The sequence below is a fragment of the Halichoerus grypus genome, chromosome 8, assembly GCF_964656455.1.
Source record: "Halichoerus grypus chromosome 8, mHalGry1.hap1.1, whole genome shotgun sequence".
Taxonomy (NCBI): domain Eukaryota; kingdom Metazoa; phylum Chordata; class Mammalia; order Carnivora; family Phocidae; genus Halichoerus; species Halichoerus grypus.
Genome location: NC_135719.1, coordinates 148672383 through 148685268, shown reverse-complemented (window position 1 = coordinate 148685268; position 12886 = coordinate 148672383). Strand labels below are relative to the sequence as shown.

The 12886-nt window shown below is 40.6% G+C and overlaps 1 protein-coding gene across 4 annotated transcripts in view; it reads right to left on the bottom strand.

Annotated features, from left to right (window-relative positions):
- The window catches only part of TECPR2 (tectonin beta-propeller repeat containing 2), a 106733-nt gene that overhangs the window by 80466 nt on the left and 13381 nt on the right, over nucleotides 1–12886 (bottom strand). The window lies entirely within an intron of this gene.

Sequence of the window (12886 nt, the reverse complement as noted above, 5' to 3'; positions counted from 1 at the left end):
CTTTTTTCTTCTAGGTCCTTCATCTTGAAATGACAAAATAAAAAACACATTTCTAATGAAGGAAATGCTCATCAATCAAGTATCAATATTCTGAGCTCTTAACGAGAGCGTGATAAGAAGCTTGGAGACAGGAGACTGGAGTAAGAAGAGCTATCCCAGACCCAAGCTCTGCTTCCTTCTCTTTCAACTTGGACAAGCCACTCAACCACTGTAGTCCATGGTCTGTCTGCCATGCAGGCTTGCCACGAGGATCAAGGAGACGATGCATCTGAAAGTGCTTTGTAAACGGATTTGTTCTTAGATCAGTAATCAAATTAAATAACACTAACTCAAGCTTCATACACTGGTTTATTAAAAAGCACATGTACAGGGGAACCTGGGTGGCTTAGTTGGTTGGGCGTCTGCCTTTGGCTCAGGTCATGATCTCTGGGATCAGCCCGTCGGGCTCCCTGCTTGGTGAGGAGACTGCTTCTCCCTCTCCCTGCCCCCTGCTCATTCTCTCTCTCTATTTCTCTCTCAAATAAATAAAATCTTAAAAAAAAAAAAAAGAAAAGCACACATACAAGCATTGCACACAGATATTCAGGCTTCCCGCCCATTGAGTGAAACCATTCATTCAGAAAAATTAACACAACCATTTGACCTTGCTAAGACATATGGCAAGATCTCCAATAAACTACTTTGATCCCTACATTTTGATGCAGTAATTTAGATGGTAATCAATCTGTCAAGTGTGGAAGCATACCCTCCACATTCAGGATACTGAGTCAGCTGCTATGGTAATATAACCTAAAGTAGGTCGCAGTCCCGCCCTCCTAAAGCTGAGCTGTGGCAGTGAGCCACGCACATGAAAAGCCGCCTACAGTCAGTGGGGGTGGTGATGACTGTACTCACTTTCATCTGGTACTTCACAGCTTCCAGGGTATTCTCATGGGCTATAAATATATCTGATCAGAGATTGTGATGGAGGTAAGGGATTTGGATCTTAAGCTACAGGAAGGCAAAGGGGAGCCCTGGAAGATTCCTGACTTTGCCAGTGTATCCATCAGAGGTGTTTCTGATAACCCCAATCAGGCACAGCACAGAAGGAGGAGGAAGTGTGACCAGCCGGGAGCCTTCCGCGGTAGTTCAGGCCAGAGGTACTATGTGCCTAGTCTGGAGAAGTGGCAAAATGAATGAGCACAAAGCCAATGAAGAAAGAAGACTCTGTCAAGACCTGGTTGGCATGATGACAGCAACGAGGAAAAGAGCACAGCAACTCCCCTTTACTGAGTGTTCCCCTGCGCCAGACACCTTGTTAAGCACTTTACATGCATTATCTCCTTGATTCCTCAAACAACCGTGAGGGGACGTGCTGGGGTTTCCTCATTTTCCAAAGGTGAGTGGTTTGTCTAAGGACACACAGCTAGAGGAGTCGAGAGGATTCACATTCAAGTATGACTCTCTCCAGGGGCTCTGCCCTGCCTTGCTGCTCTCCGCGCTCTCTGAGGGTGAATCCACAGGCCCGCAGATGGAACGTTTGGAGGCTTGTGGAGAGGAAGGGGAATAAAAGGACTTTATCATCTGCAGTGTGGGAAACACGAGTGATGGTTCCTTGAGCAGAATCCACTGGGGCCACTCTGAGGGAAGACGGTGACAGAACATGTTTTAGACACAGGTAGTCTTGATATGGCAGCAGGATGTTGAAGAGAACAGCACCCTGGGAATTTGTAATTATAAAAACTGCTACCACATCAGGAATCAAAATCCCTTACTGGAGATCTTGCCATGTTGTAAGACAAATTCAAAATAGCTGTGTAATTTTTCTGAACGAATGGCTTCAAAATAAAAATCATTACTCAGATGGGCAGAAAGCCTGAATACCTATGTGTGGTGCTTGTACACATGCTTTTTAATAAACCAACGTTTTGAGTTAATGTTATATAATATAATCGTTAATAAATGTATGGTTCTTAAGAACCAAAACATCCCAAGAATCAGATTATCAATACTTAGCTTCTGATAGACGCAAAACATGAGGCTTCAACTGCCTACAGTATAAGTCTAGCTATTCTGGAAAACAGTCCCCTCCAAACACCTAGAAATGCTGAGTAAGATGTATAAAATAACTTAAAAAAAAAAAAAAAGATTTTATTCATTTATTTGAGAGAGAGAGAGAAAATGTGTGTGTGCTCACATGCACATGAGTGGGAGGAAGGGGGAGAGGGAGAGAGAGAATCCCAAGCAGACTCCATGCTGAGCGTGGAGCCCATGGGGCTCGATCCCGCAACCCCAAGATCATGACCTGAGCCAAAACCAAGAGTCAGATACTTAACCAAGTGAGCCACCCAGAAGCCCCCATAAAACATCCTTTATGGTGCCTGAGTGGCTCAGTTGGTTAAGCGACCACCTTCGGCTCAGGTCATGAGCCTGGAATCCCAGGATCGAGTCCCGCATCGGGCTCCCTGCTCAGTGGGGAGTCTGCTTCTCCTTCTGACCCTCCCCTCTCTCATGCTCTTTCTCTCTCAAATAAATAAATAAAACCTTTAAAAAAAATGCATAGCTGATCTCTAGAAAGTAAAAATCTACGGGGGCCAAACACAAAAAGAATATTGTCAAAATATTGTCAAACCCTGAAGCTATGGGCCACCCTAGGACTATATGGTCAACACCAAGAGCCTCGGTTTCCTGAGCTGAGCAGGGCTAATGAGGATGAGGCTTCAGGCCAGATGAGTGGGGGGCTGGAACTGATATCCCCTGCAAAAGCCCCTGAAGAACCCCTGAAAATCTAACCCTCAGTGAAAGTGTAAACTAGGGAAAAATCAATTTGCTGGCAACTCTGTCTTCTCTCAGACACTGACTGGAGTGACTAAAAAAGAAAAATGTTCCTCAAGAATCTGCCATCCCAAGCCTGTCCTGTTTAGCATCAGAGTTTGAATTTATTTTCCTTTTCCACTCCAAAGGGGCTCCATGCCAGCAGTCGATGTGAAGTGCTTCGATGTTAGCAGCAGTCCAAGGGGCCTGGCAGAGTGAGTATAAACCCCATCTGTGGGACACAGTCTTGACCCAGGTCCCTCAGCATTCACACATATTGGGACCAGCCGCAGAGCTCCTAATTAGAAACTACCATAGGGAAAAAGGCCCCATGAAGAAGAATCAACTAAAAAAAGCAATAACAGAATTGGACAACCCTTTGCCCCCGCCCAAGTATTACATTTAGACTGAAGAGACCCAGAACATAAAAGAAATATGCTTAAAATTTTAAAGAAATACAAAAGGAAATTAAAACGTAATAGTAAGCTACTATCAGAAATGAAAAAGAATCAAAAGAATTTAAAACCTTAGTGGTGATTAAATAGCAGATTAGTCACAGCTGAAAGAAAATTATTGAACTAGATAATAGATCTGTGCAAGAAAGAGGAAAAGATAAAAAATATGAAAGAGCAGAGTCCTGGAGGACAGATACAAAGGTCCAAACTACATCTAATTGGGACGCCTGAAGAAAAGGGAATAAATAGGAGGCAACATCTTCAGAGATAACGGCTAGAAGTTGCCTAGAATTGATGAAAATTCAATCCTCAGGAGCACAAGCCTTAAAAAAGATTAATGGAAAGAAATACACTAAACACACTGTGTAGTGAAACAGTAAAACCTCAAAGACCATGAGATGGTATTAATATCAGACAAAAAGGCAAATGACCACATATGAATATTAAAAAACAAACTTCTCAGGGCACCTGGCTGGCTCAGCATGCAACTCTTGATCTCAGGGTTTTGAGTTCGAGCCCTACATTGGGTAGAGAGATTGCTTAAAGATAAAATCTTTAACAAAACAAAAGAGAACAAAACTTCTCAACAGAAACAATGGAGTCCAGGAGACAATGGAAGATCATCTTCAAAATGCTAAGACAGGAAAACTGTTAGCTTTGAATATATGCCTGTCTAAACAACTTAGAGACATAGAGACATTTAGACAAACAAAAAAAATCAAGAGTACAAGACACTTATATGTATGATGAGAAAGCGCAGACATCATAAGAAAACTATAGACCAATATCCCTCATGAATACAGATACCAAATGACCATAATAAAATATTACTGAGATGAATACAGCAAGATTTTTAAAAAGGATACTACATCACAACAGAGTGCGGTTTACAGAAGTAATGCACAGCTGAATTAATAATCAAACTCAATACATATAATATGCCATATTAACAGAATAAAGAAGAAAATCATGTTATCTCAACAGATTCAGAAAAAGTATTTGACAAGCGGGGTGCCTGGGTGGCTCAGTCATTAAGCGTCTGCCTTCGGCTCAGGTCATGGTCCCAACGTCCTGGGATCGAGCCCCGCATCTGGCTCCCTCCTCAGCGGGGAGCCTGCTTCTCCCTCTCCCGCTCCCCCTGCTTGTGTTCCCTCTCTCGCTATGTCTCTCTCTGTCAAATAAATAAAATCTTCAAAAAAAAAAAAAGTACTTGACAAGCTTCAATGCTCATTCATGATAAAAACTCTCAGAAAACTATGAAGAGCAATAAGTAGAGGGGCGCCTGGGTGGCTCAGTTGGTTGGGTGACTGCCTTCGGCTCAGGTCATGATCCCAGGGTCCTGGGATCGAGCCCTGCATCGGGTTCCTTGCTCAGCGGGGAGTCTGCTTCTCCCTCTCCCTCTGTTGCTCCCCCTGCTTGTGCTCTCTCTCTGTCAAAAAATAAATAATATTTTTATTTATTTATTTGACAGAGAGAGACACAGCGAGAGAGGGAACACAAGCAGGGGGAGTGGGAGAGGGAGAAGCAGGCTTCCCTTGGAGCAGGGAGCCTGATGCAGGGCTCGATCCCAGGACCCTGGGATCATGACCTGAGCCGAAGGCAGACGCTTAATGACTGAACCACCCAGGTGCCCCAATAAATAAAAAAATCTTAAAAAAAAAAGAAAAGAAAAAAGTAGGAATAAAAAGCATCTCTGAGGAATCTATACCTAACGAGTGTACACACGGCAAAGACATCTGTTCTCACTGTGGACATTATTCTGGAGGTCCTATAACCAGGACAGTAAATCAAGTAAAAAACTGAAAGGCATGCACATCAGAAACAATGAAGTAAAACACTTTCTTCACAGGCAGAAGTGATTACCTATGTAGAAAACCCCAAGAAATCTATAAAACAGGATATAAGTGAAATGTACATAAATCAGTTGTATTTCTGTGCCAGCAACAAAAAATCTGAAAGGAAAATAAATTGTTGCATAGTTCTTCTATCTTTGGGAAGTTATATAATATTATTTGAGTGTAGATGGACAAATGTAAATCCTAGAAAAACTACTGAAAAATAAAACAGATGGGGGCGCCAGGGTGGCTCAGTCATTAAGCGTCTGCCTTTGGCTCAGGTCATGATCCCAGGGTCCTGGGATCGAGCCCTGCATCCGGCTCCCTGCTCAGCAGGAAGCCTGCTTCTCCCTCTCCCACTCCCCCTGCTTGTGTTCCTTCTCTCGCTGTCTCTCTCTCTGTCAAATAAATAAATAAATAATCTTTTTAAAAAATAAATAAATAAATAAATAAATAAATAAAACAGGTAGGGCCTAATAAGCCATAGGGGACATAAAATAGAACTACGAAAAAATAATTAGTCCAAAAGATGGTAGGAAAAGAAAAAACAACAAGATATAAAGAATAGGTGGCATAAGCAGAAAACAATTACCAAGATGGTAGACTTAACTAATGGTTCTTAATTGGGGACAATTTTGTCCCCCACCCTGCCATGGGACATTTGATAATGTCTGGAGGTTGTTGCAACTTGGCTGATACTATTGCCATCTAGTAGGGAGAAAGCAGGGGTGCTGCTCCACATCCTACAATACACAGGACAGCACCACCTGACCAAAATGTCAATAGTGTCAGGTTGAGGAACTGTGACTTAAGCCCAACCATATTAATAATTACACTCAATATAAATGGCCTAAATTTGGTATAATAGAAGGTAGAGATTGTCAGGGTGCCTGGCTGGCTCAGTTGGTGGAGCATGCAACTCTTGATCTTGGGGTCATGAGTTCAAGCCCCACATTGGGTGTAGAGCTGACTTTAAAAAAAAAAAAGGTAGATTGTCATACTGAATAAAAAAGTAAGACCTGATCTTATGCTATTTTCAAGAAATGCACTTTGGATATAAAGGCACAGATAAACTAAAGGTAAGAATGGAAAAAGATATATCATGCAAACTCTGATTGTGAGAAAATAGGAGAGGCTATATGAACACCAGACAAAGTAGAGGAGGAATATTACCAAAGATAAAAAGAGACATTTTGTAGTGATAAAAGGATCTATTTAATAAGACAGAACAATCCTAAATGTATAGATACCTAATAATAGAGCTTTAAAAATGCATGAAACACTCTCTCTCTCTCTCTTAAAAAATAAGGGGCGGGGGGCACCTGGCGGCTCAGTCAGTTAAGCATCTGACTCTTGATTTTGGCTCAGGTCATGATCTCAGAATCGTGAGATTGAGCCCCGCGTCAGGCTCCGTGCTAGGTGTGGAGCCTGCTTGGGATTCTCTCACTCCCTCTTCTTCTCTCTAAAAATAGTAATAATAATAATAATAATAATAAAAATTCATGAGACAACACAATAACTTGAATGTATTTAATACCACTGAACTATACATTTAAAAATGGAAAAATGGAAATTTTACATTCTGTATAATTTACCACAATTAAAAAAAAATATGTGAAGCAGAAATGGCCAGAACTGATGAGAAAGACAAATGCAAAATTTCTATCAGAGAATTCAACTCTCCTCTCATAGTGACCAACAGAAGCAGGCTACAGGAGTCCCGAGACTGGACTACACTGTTGCACTAGTTTGTTACCACCAAAGAGCAGGATGCGATGGTGGAAGTAGGCATGTGAGGCCTTTGTTTGGGGAAACACCTGTGAGGGAAAGGGGGAGACAGCTGGAAGAAGCAGAAGAACTGTCAGCTCACAAGGCAGGTCCACAACCCGAGATGGAGAGAGGGAAGGAAGGGCGGTTGCAAAGGCTAATCTCCAGCTGCAGTGCAGTTTAAGCAAGCTGCGGCCAAGCCGACAGGAACACCCCAAGCCCAAGTCACTTGTCAGAGGACCACCAGTTTCCTCTTTAGACTCCTTGGCAGGCAGTTTTCCCGTTATACACAAGACAAAACTGCATGGAGGGGAAGTGTTCTTTGTGAGTAAGCTCTTGGGAGCTGTGAAGTCTGACAAGGCTTTCTTTATGAGCTTCTTTTGATATGCCACAGCTTAACCTTTACTCGAAACTGCTAGCATATCAAATAGCTAATAGATATGAAATACTTAGAAATATTTAAAAAGACTCAGGTAAGATATGAATTCATTAAATTCCTAAGAACTGTTTCATTTTTATCCCTCTTTTACTAACAAAGAACCACAGTTTAAATAATTATGTAACTGTTTAATGATCTAAAAGTTAAAAACCCTGCTTTTCTGGAATAATTTCCTTTACTCCATTGGACAAACTGGACTAGGGAACATCCACTGGACTTGAAGGAAGTCCCTAGGGCCTGGGACTCTACCACTAGAGAAGATCTTAGAGAGAGATAGGGGCAGATTACCTATAAAGGAAACAATTAGCCAGTAGAAGTCTCAGCAGTTGAGACGAAGGTACAACACAGTTAAAGTGCTAAGACAAAAGAAGTATATGAAGTGAGGTAAGGATCAAGTTTCACTTTTCCCCAAATACTCGTATCTAAATGTCCCACACCATTTACTAAAAAATTCTGTAATATCACCTTTGCAAAAACTCAAGTGTTTATGAGTTATGTATATGTGGATTTTCTGGCTTCTCTATTCTGTTCCACTGACTTCCATAACTATTCTTGTGCTAATAACCACATTCGGCTTAATTACTGAAGGTTTATAAGTCTTGCTAACATGGTAGAGCAACTTCTCCCATCTTGTTCTTTTTCCACTAGTATCTTCACTCTTCTTGACTTATTAAATTGCAAATACAATTTTAAATTACCATTAGCCAATCAACTGAAGCAATCTGTGCTGAGATGTACACCAGTGAAACCCTATACTGTAATGCTACGGACATGCCAGAATTTAGATCATGGGATCCTAAGCGTTACTTCCATAGGGAATGACAAGGGAAGCCATGAGGCAAATGCACTTTTGGCTGATGCGGTGAGACAAAAACTCTCATTTCTGCATCACTTTAAAAAATATACCAGGTAGGGGCGCCTGGGTGGCTCAGTCGTTAAGTGTCTGCCTTCAGCTCAGGTCATGATCCCGGGGTCCTGGGATCAAGCCCCAGGTCGGGCTCCCTGCTCAGCGGGGAGTCTGCTTCTCCCTCTCCCACTCCCCCTGCTTGTGCTCTCTCTCGCTCGCTGTATCTCTCTGTCAAATAAATAAATAAAATCTTTAAATATATATATATATATACCAGGTAAAAGTCAATGAAACTTTCAAACCATTCTGAAGCATGAGTTTTCCAACTAGAAAACACTGCAGACATGTTCCCGTGTTCAGGCCGCTCCCTCTTTCCACCTGGAGTACTCTACCCCAGATGTTATCAGCATGGTGTGCTGCTCACTGTCTTCGAGTCTCCGTTCAGCTGTCACCTGCTCAGTGAGCCCTTCCCTGAACTTCCTATTTAAAACTGCAACCACTCCTGCTGGCACTCCTCACCCCCTCTCTGGTTTGTTTTCCCCTCAGGCTTCTCCCTTCTTGTTAGTCTGTGTGTTGAGGTCTCCTCCTCAGCGTTCCGGCTCCCCATCAGACTCTAAGCTCCCTGAAGGCAGGGACCTTGCCTGCCATTTTCTGCACTGCCTCTACAGGACCTAAAATGTGCCTAGTACATAGTAAGCACTGGAGAAAAACTGAATGAATTCACAGAGACAGCAAGTGTGGATAAGTTGCAGAAATAAGAACTAGCATTGCTGTAGTTAGTGCAAAGGTTCTGAGGGCAAATCCATGAAATTTCCACAACTCGTTGAATGCTAAGAAGAAAGATCATGTAATTACTTTCAAAGCAGAAAATGAGAAGCTCAGGTCAAGTTATCTTTCTGGTCTATTCTTATGTATGTCACATCATATATTTAACAAGTTTATAACATTTTTATACTTGCTACTAGCTCCTCACATTTCCTTAGTGCTTCTGGCACGAGCTAGAACTTTTGATGTCTCCATCTGCCCTCTCCCACTAACTTGTGTAGGAAAAAAGGTTTCCAAAAGCATTATTCTTGAAAACACATGACAGACTGTATTTAGCATATATAAGATCTGCTTTCTTCTTTAGAAACATAACTTCATTTAAAAACATGATCTTTCATCCATGCCATACCTGGGTTTATTATAGGGTAAGCTAACTTTTATTTTTATTTACCTTCCCATAAAATCTTAGATATTCCCCTAAATAAAACTAGTTGATGCATCTCTCAGTTTTCACTTGGAAATTCCAGAGATCCTGATTCTGGTTTCTATTGTCTTCTAAATCCAGACTTTTGTGGAAGCCCTGCCTTCTCACAGGAAGTGAGCCTAATGGTTAGGCAAGCAGCCTTGTGGCCTGGAGCAGGAATCTTACCACTTCTTTATCTGAAAAACATGGCAACTGTACCAAATTATTTTAAGACCCAACCAGCTCTGAAGACAAAAATGACAAGAACAACTTAGTTAATCCATCTCTAGGATCATGTAGCTATTGACTGACAGCCAAAGCTCAGAACAGATCTTTGTGTTGTTGTGTTTACACAAGTAATATAGGAAAACATTCTTCTTAACAAAAAAATGCTACAGTATTTAAAGAAAACAAAAAGATACTTCTTCACACTTCCTCCCTTAGCTTATCCCATTCTCAGTCCCCACACAGAGTGAGAGTATCACATCAATGGATACTCAGCGGTACTCCCCCAGATCTTTCCCTGTATGTTTTATATACAGATATTTAGCTTTCTTTTCACACCCTAATAATCTAACTCCAAATTCTGTGTTCTTTCCAAAACAGAATTTTTATTTTGTACTTCCTTTGTGATTTTCCACAATTATAGGTTTGTATTCTATACCAAATGGATGCTTGAAAAACACTTTTGATACTCAGGGCTGCTCAAATATGGATTTTGGTCCCAGTAAAGTACATTTTTTTCTGATCCCTCAGTAGGAGAAAACCAGCTAAAATATATATATGGGATTTTTCCTGGAGTCCCCTCTTCGTGTGCTGGTTCCAAGAATTTGTACTAGATTCTCTCAAATTCTGGTCATCCCTGTGAAGGTTGTCCTAGCATATCACTTTCCTTCAAAGCTCATAGGGCTCATCATATGATAAAGAGAAAGCTAATTCCAGGTAAAACTATAAAATAGGCAATTAGGTATAATTGTAGTTTCATTCTGGGGAACACTAAACTCTTGTTTCCTTAAGTTTTTTTGAGTGTGGAGGCTGAAATTAAAAAAAATAGTTATATTTTAAAAAAAAGGACAATAAACTGGTGATTAATGAGACACACGGGGGCGCCTGGGTGGCTCAGTTGGTTAAGCGACTGCCTTCGGCTCAGGTCATGATCCTGGAGTCCCGGGATCGAGTCCCGCATCGGGCTCCCTGCTTGGCAGGGAGTCTGCTTCTCCCTCTGACCCTCCTCCCGCTCATGCTCTCTGTCTCATTCTCTCTCTCAAATAAATAAAATCTTTAAAAAAAAAAAAAAAAATGAGACACACGTATTTTATAAAAGAGAACTGGGTTGTAATGCAACCTAGCACCTTCCCCACACAGCCCATGAGGGTCCCGGAGCTGACCCTGCCCAGGAGCAGGTTCCAGCCTACAGCATCAGGTGGGAGACCCTGTCCACCTTTCTGGCCTTAAGTCACACTGCTCCATGTCCTGCTCTATATTCCAGTTCCATCCAAATATACTTTCTGGAACACACACACACACAAACACCCCAACACTAAACCTTAATGCCAAAGATTACCTAATAGTGAATTAAAACCTAAGGGGCTGGGGTGTCTGGGTGGCTCCGTTGGTTAAATGTCTATCTTCGGCTCAGGTCATGATTTGGAGTCTTGGGATCAAGCCCCACATCGGGCTCCACACTCAGGGGGGGAGTCTGCTTCTCCCTCTCCCTCTGCCCCTTCCCCTGCTTGTGCTCTCTCCCTAATAAATAAATAAAATCTTGGGGGAAAAAAAAACCCTAAGGGGCTAGCAAAACTACTCTATAGTGTTAGAGGTCAGAAGAGTAGCTACCTGGGAGAGCAGTACTGATTGGGAGCCAATACAACGGAGTCTACTGGACTGTTGAAAACATTCTATATCTCGATCTAGGTGATTACACAGGTATATCCATACACTAATTCATCAAGTTGTATATTTGAGACTTGTATACTTTATATAAATTGTACTTCAATTAAAAAGTGAGAAAACAAAGTAAAACAGAGAAAACTTGAAAAGTCTGCTCTAATTTGAATTTGCTGAGATGTGTTTTATGACCCAGAATATGGTCTCAGTGAATGTTCCATGTTCACTTATAAAGAACGCATCCTCAGCTGCTGTTGAGTGGAACATTCTGTAAATGTCAATCAGACGGTGTCGGCTGATGACACCACTCAGCTCTTCTAAATCCTTGTTGATTTTCTGTCAAATCCTTCTACCGCTGAAAGAGGAGTGGAAGTCTCCAACTAGAATCATGGATTTCTCTATTTCTCCTTTCAGTTATGACAGTTTTTGTTTTGTATATTGTGGAGCTCTGTTGTTAAGGTACATACACATTTAAGACTGCTGTTGTCTTCTTGGCAAACTGGCCCTTTTACCATTACGTAATGGCTCTCTTTATCCCTGGTTATTTCTTTGCTCAAAATACTATGACATTAATATAGCCACCCCGACTTTCTTTTAATTAGAATTTACATGATATCTCTTTTTCCATCCTTTTAATTTTTACCTACCTATATTGTTAAGTTTGAATTGAGTTTCTTATGGAAAAAATATAGTTTGTTCATGACTTTTTTCTCCATTCCAGTAATTTCTTTTAACTGATATTTACAGATCATTTCCATTTAATATAATTATTGCTGTGTTTTAATTAGGTCTATCATTTTCCATTTGTTCCTTTTGTTTTTCCTTCTTCTGTTTCCCCTTTTTGTTTTCCTGTGAGTTGTTTGAACATTTTTTAAAAATTCCATTTTGTTTATAGTAATTTTTACTATACCATGTTGCACAGGGTTTCTTAGTGGTTGCTCTAGGTATTACAATTTTATGTATTTAACTTTTCAAAATCTATTTAGACTCAACATTTTACCTCTTCAGGTAGAATGTAGAAAACTTATCACTATATAGTTCCCTTACTCTCCCCTCTTATATTACAGACAATGTTATAATTTTTGCTGTCAAATTATTTTAAAGAACTCAAGAGGAAATAGCCTATTCTATTTATCCAGATATTTACTATTACTCTTCCTTCATTACTAATGTTCCAAGTCTCCTTCTGGTATCATTTCCCTTTTGTCTACAGAACTTCCTGACACAATTATTTTGGAGCAGGCCTCCTGGTAACAAATCCCCTTAGCTGAGAATATTTTTATCTCACCTTCTTTCCTGATAGATATTTTCACTAGGTAAAGAATTCTAAATTGACAAGTCTTTTCTTTCAGTGCTTTAAAAATGTTATACCACTGTCTTCTAGCCTCCATGCTTTCTGAGGAAAAATCTGCAGTCATTCAAATCATTGTTCCCTACAAGTAATGTGTCATTTTTCTGTGGCTACTTTTAATATTTTCCTTTGTTTTTAACAATTTAATTATGATGTATCTGGGTAGGGCTTTCTTTGGTTTATCCTGTTATGGGTTTGCTGACAGATTCATAAGTCTTCCTTGTTAACTGTTTGAAGTATTTGAGAAATTTCAGATATATTAATTCATAACTGTATTTTCAAAG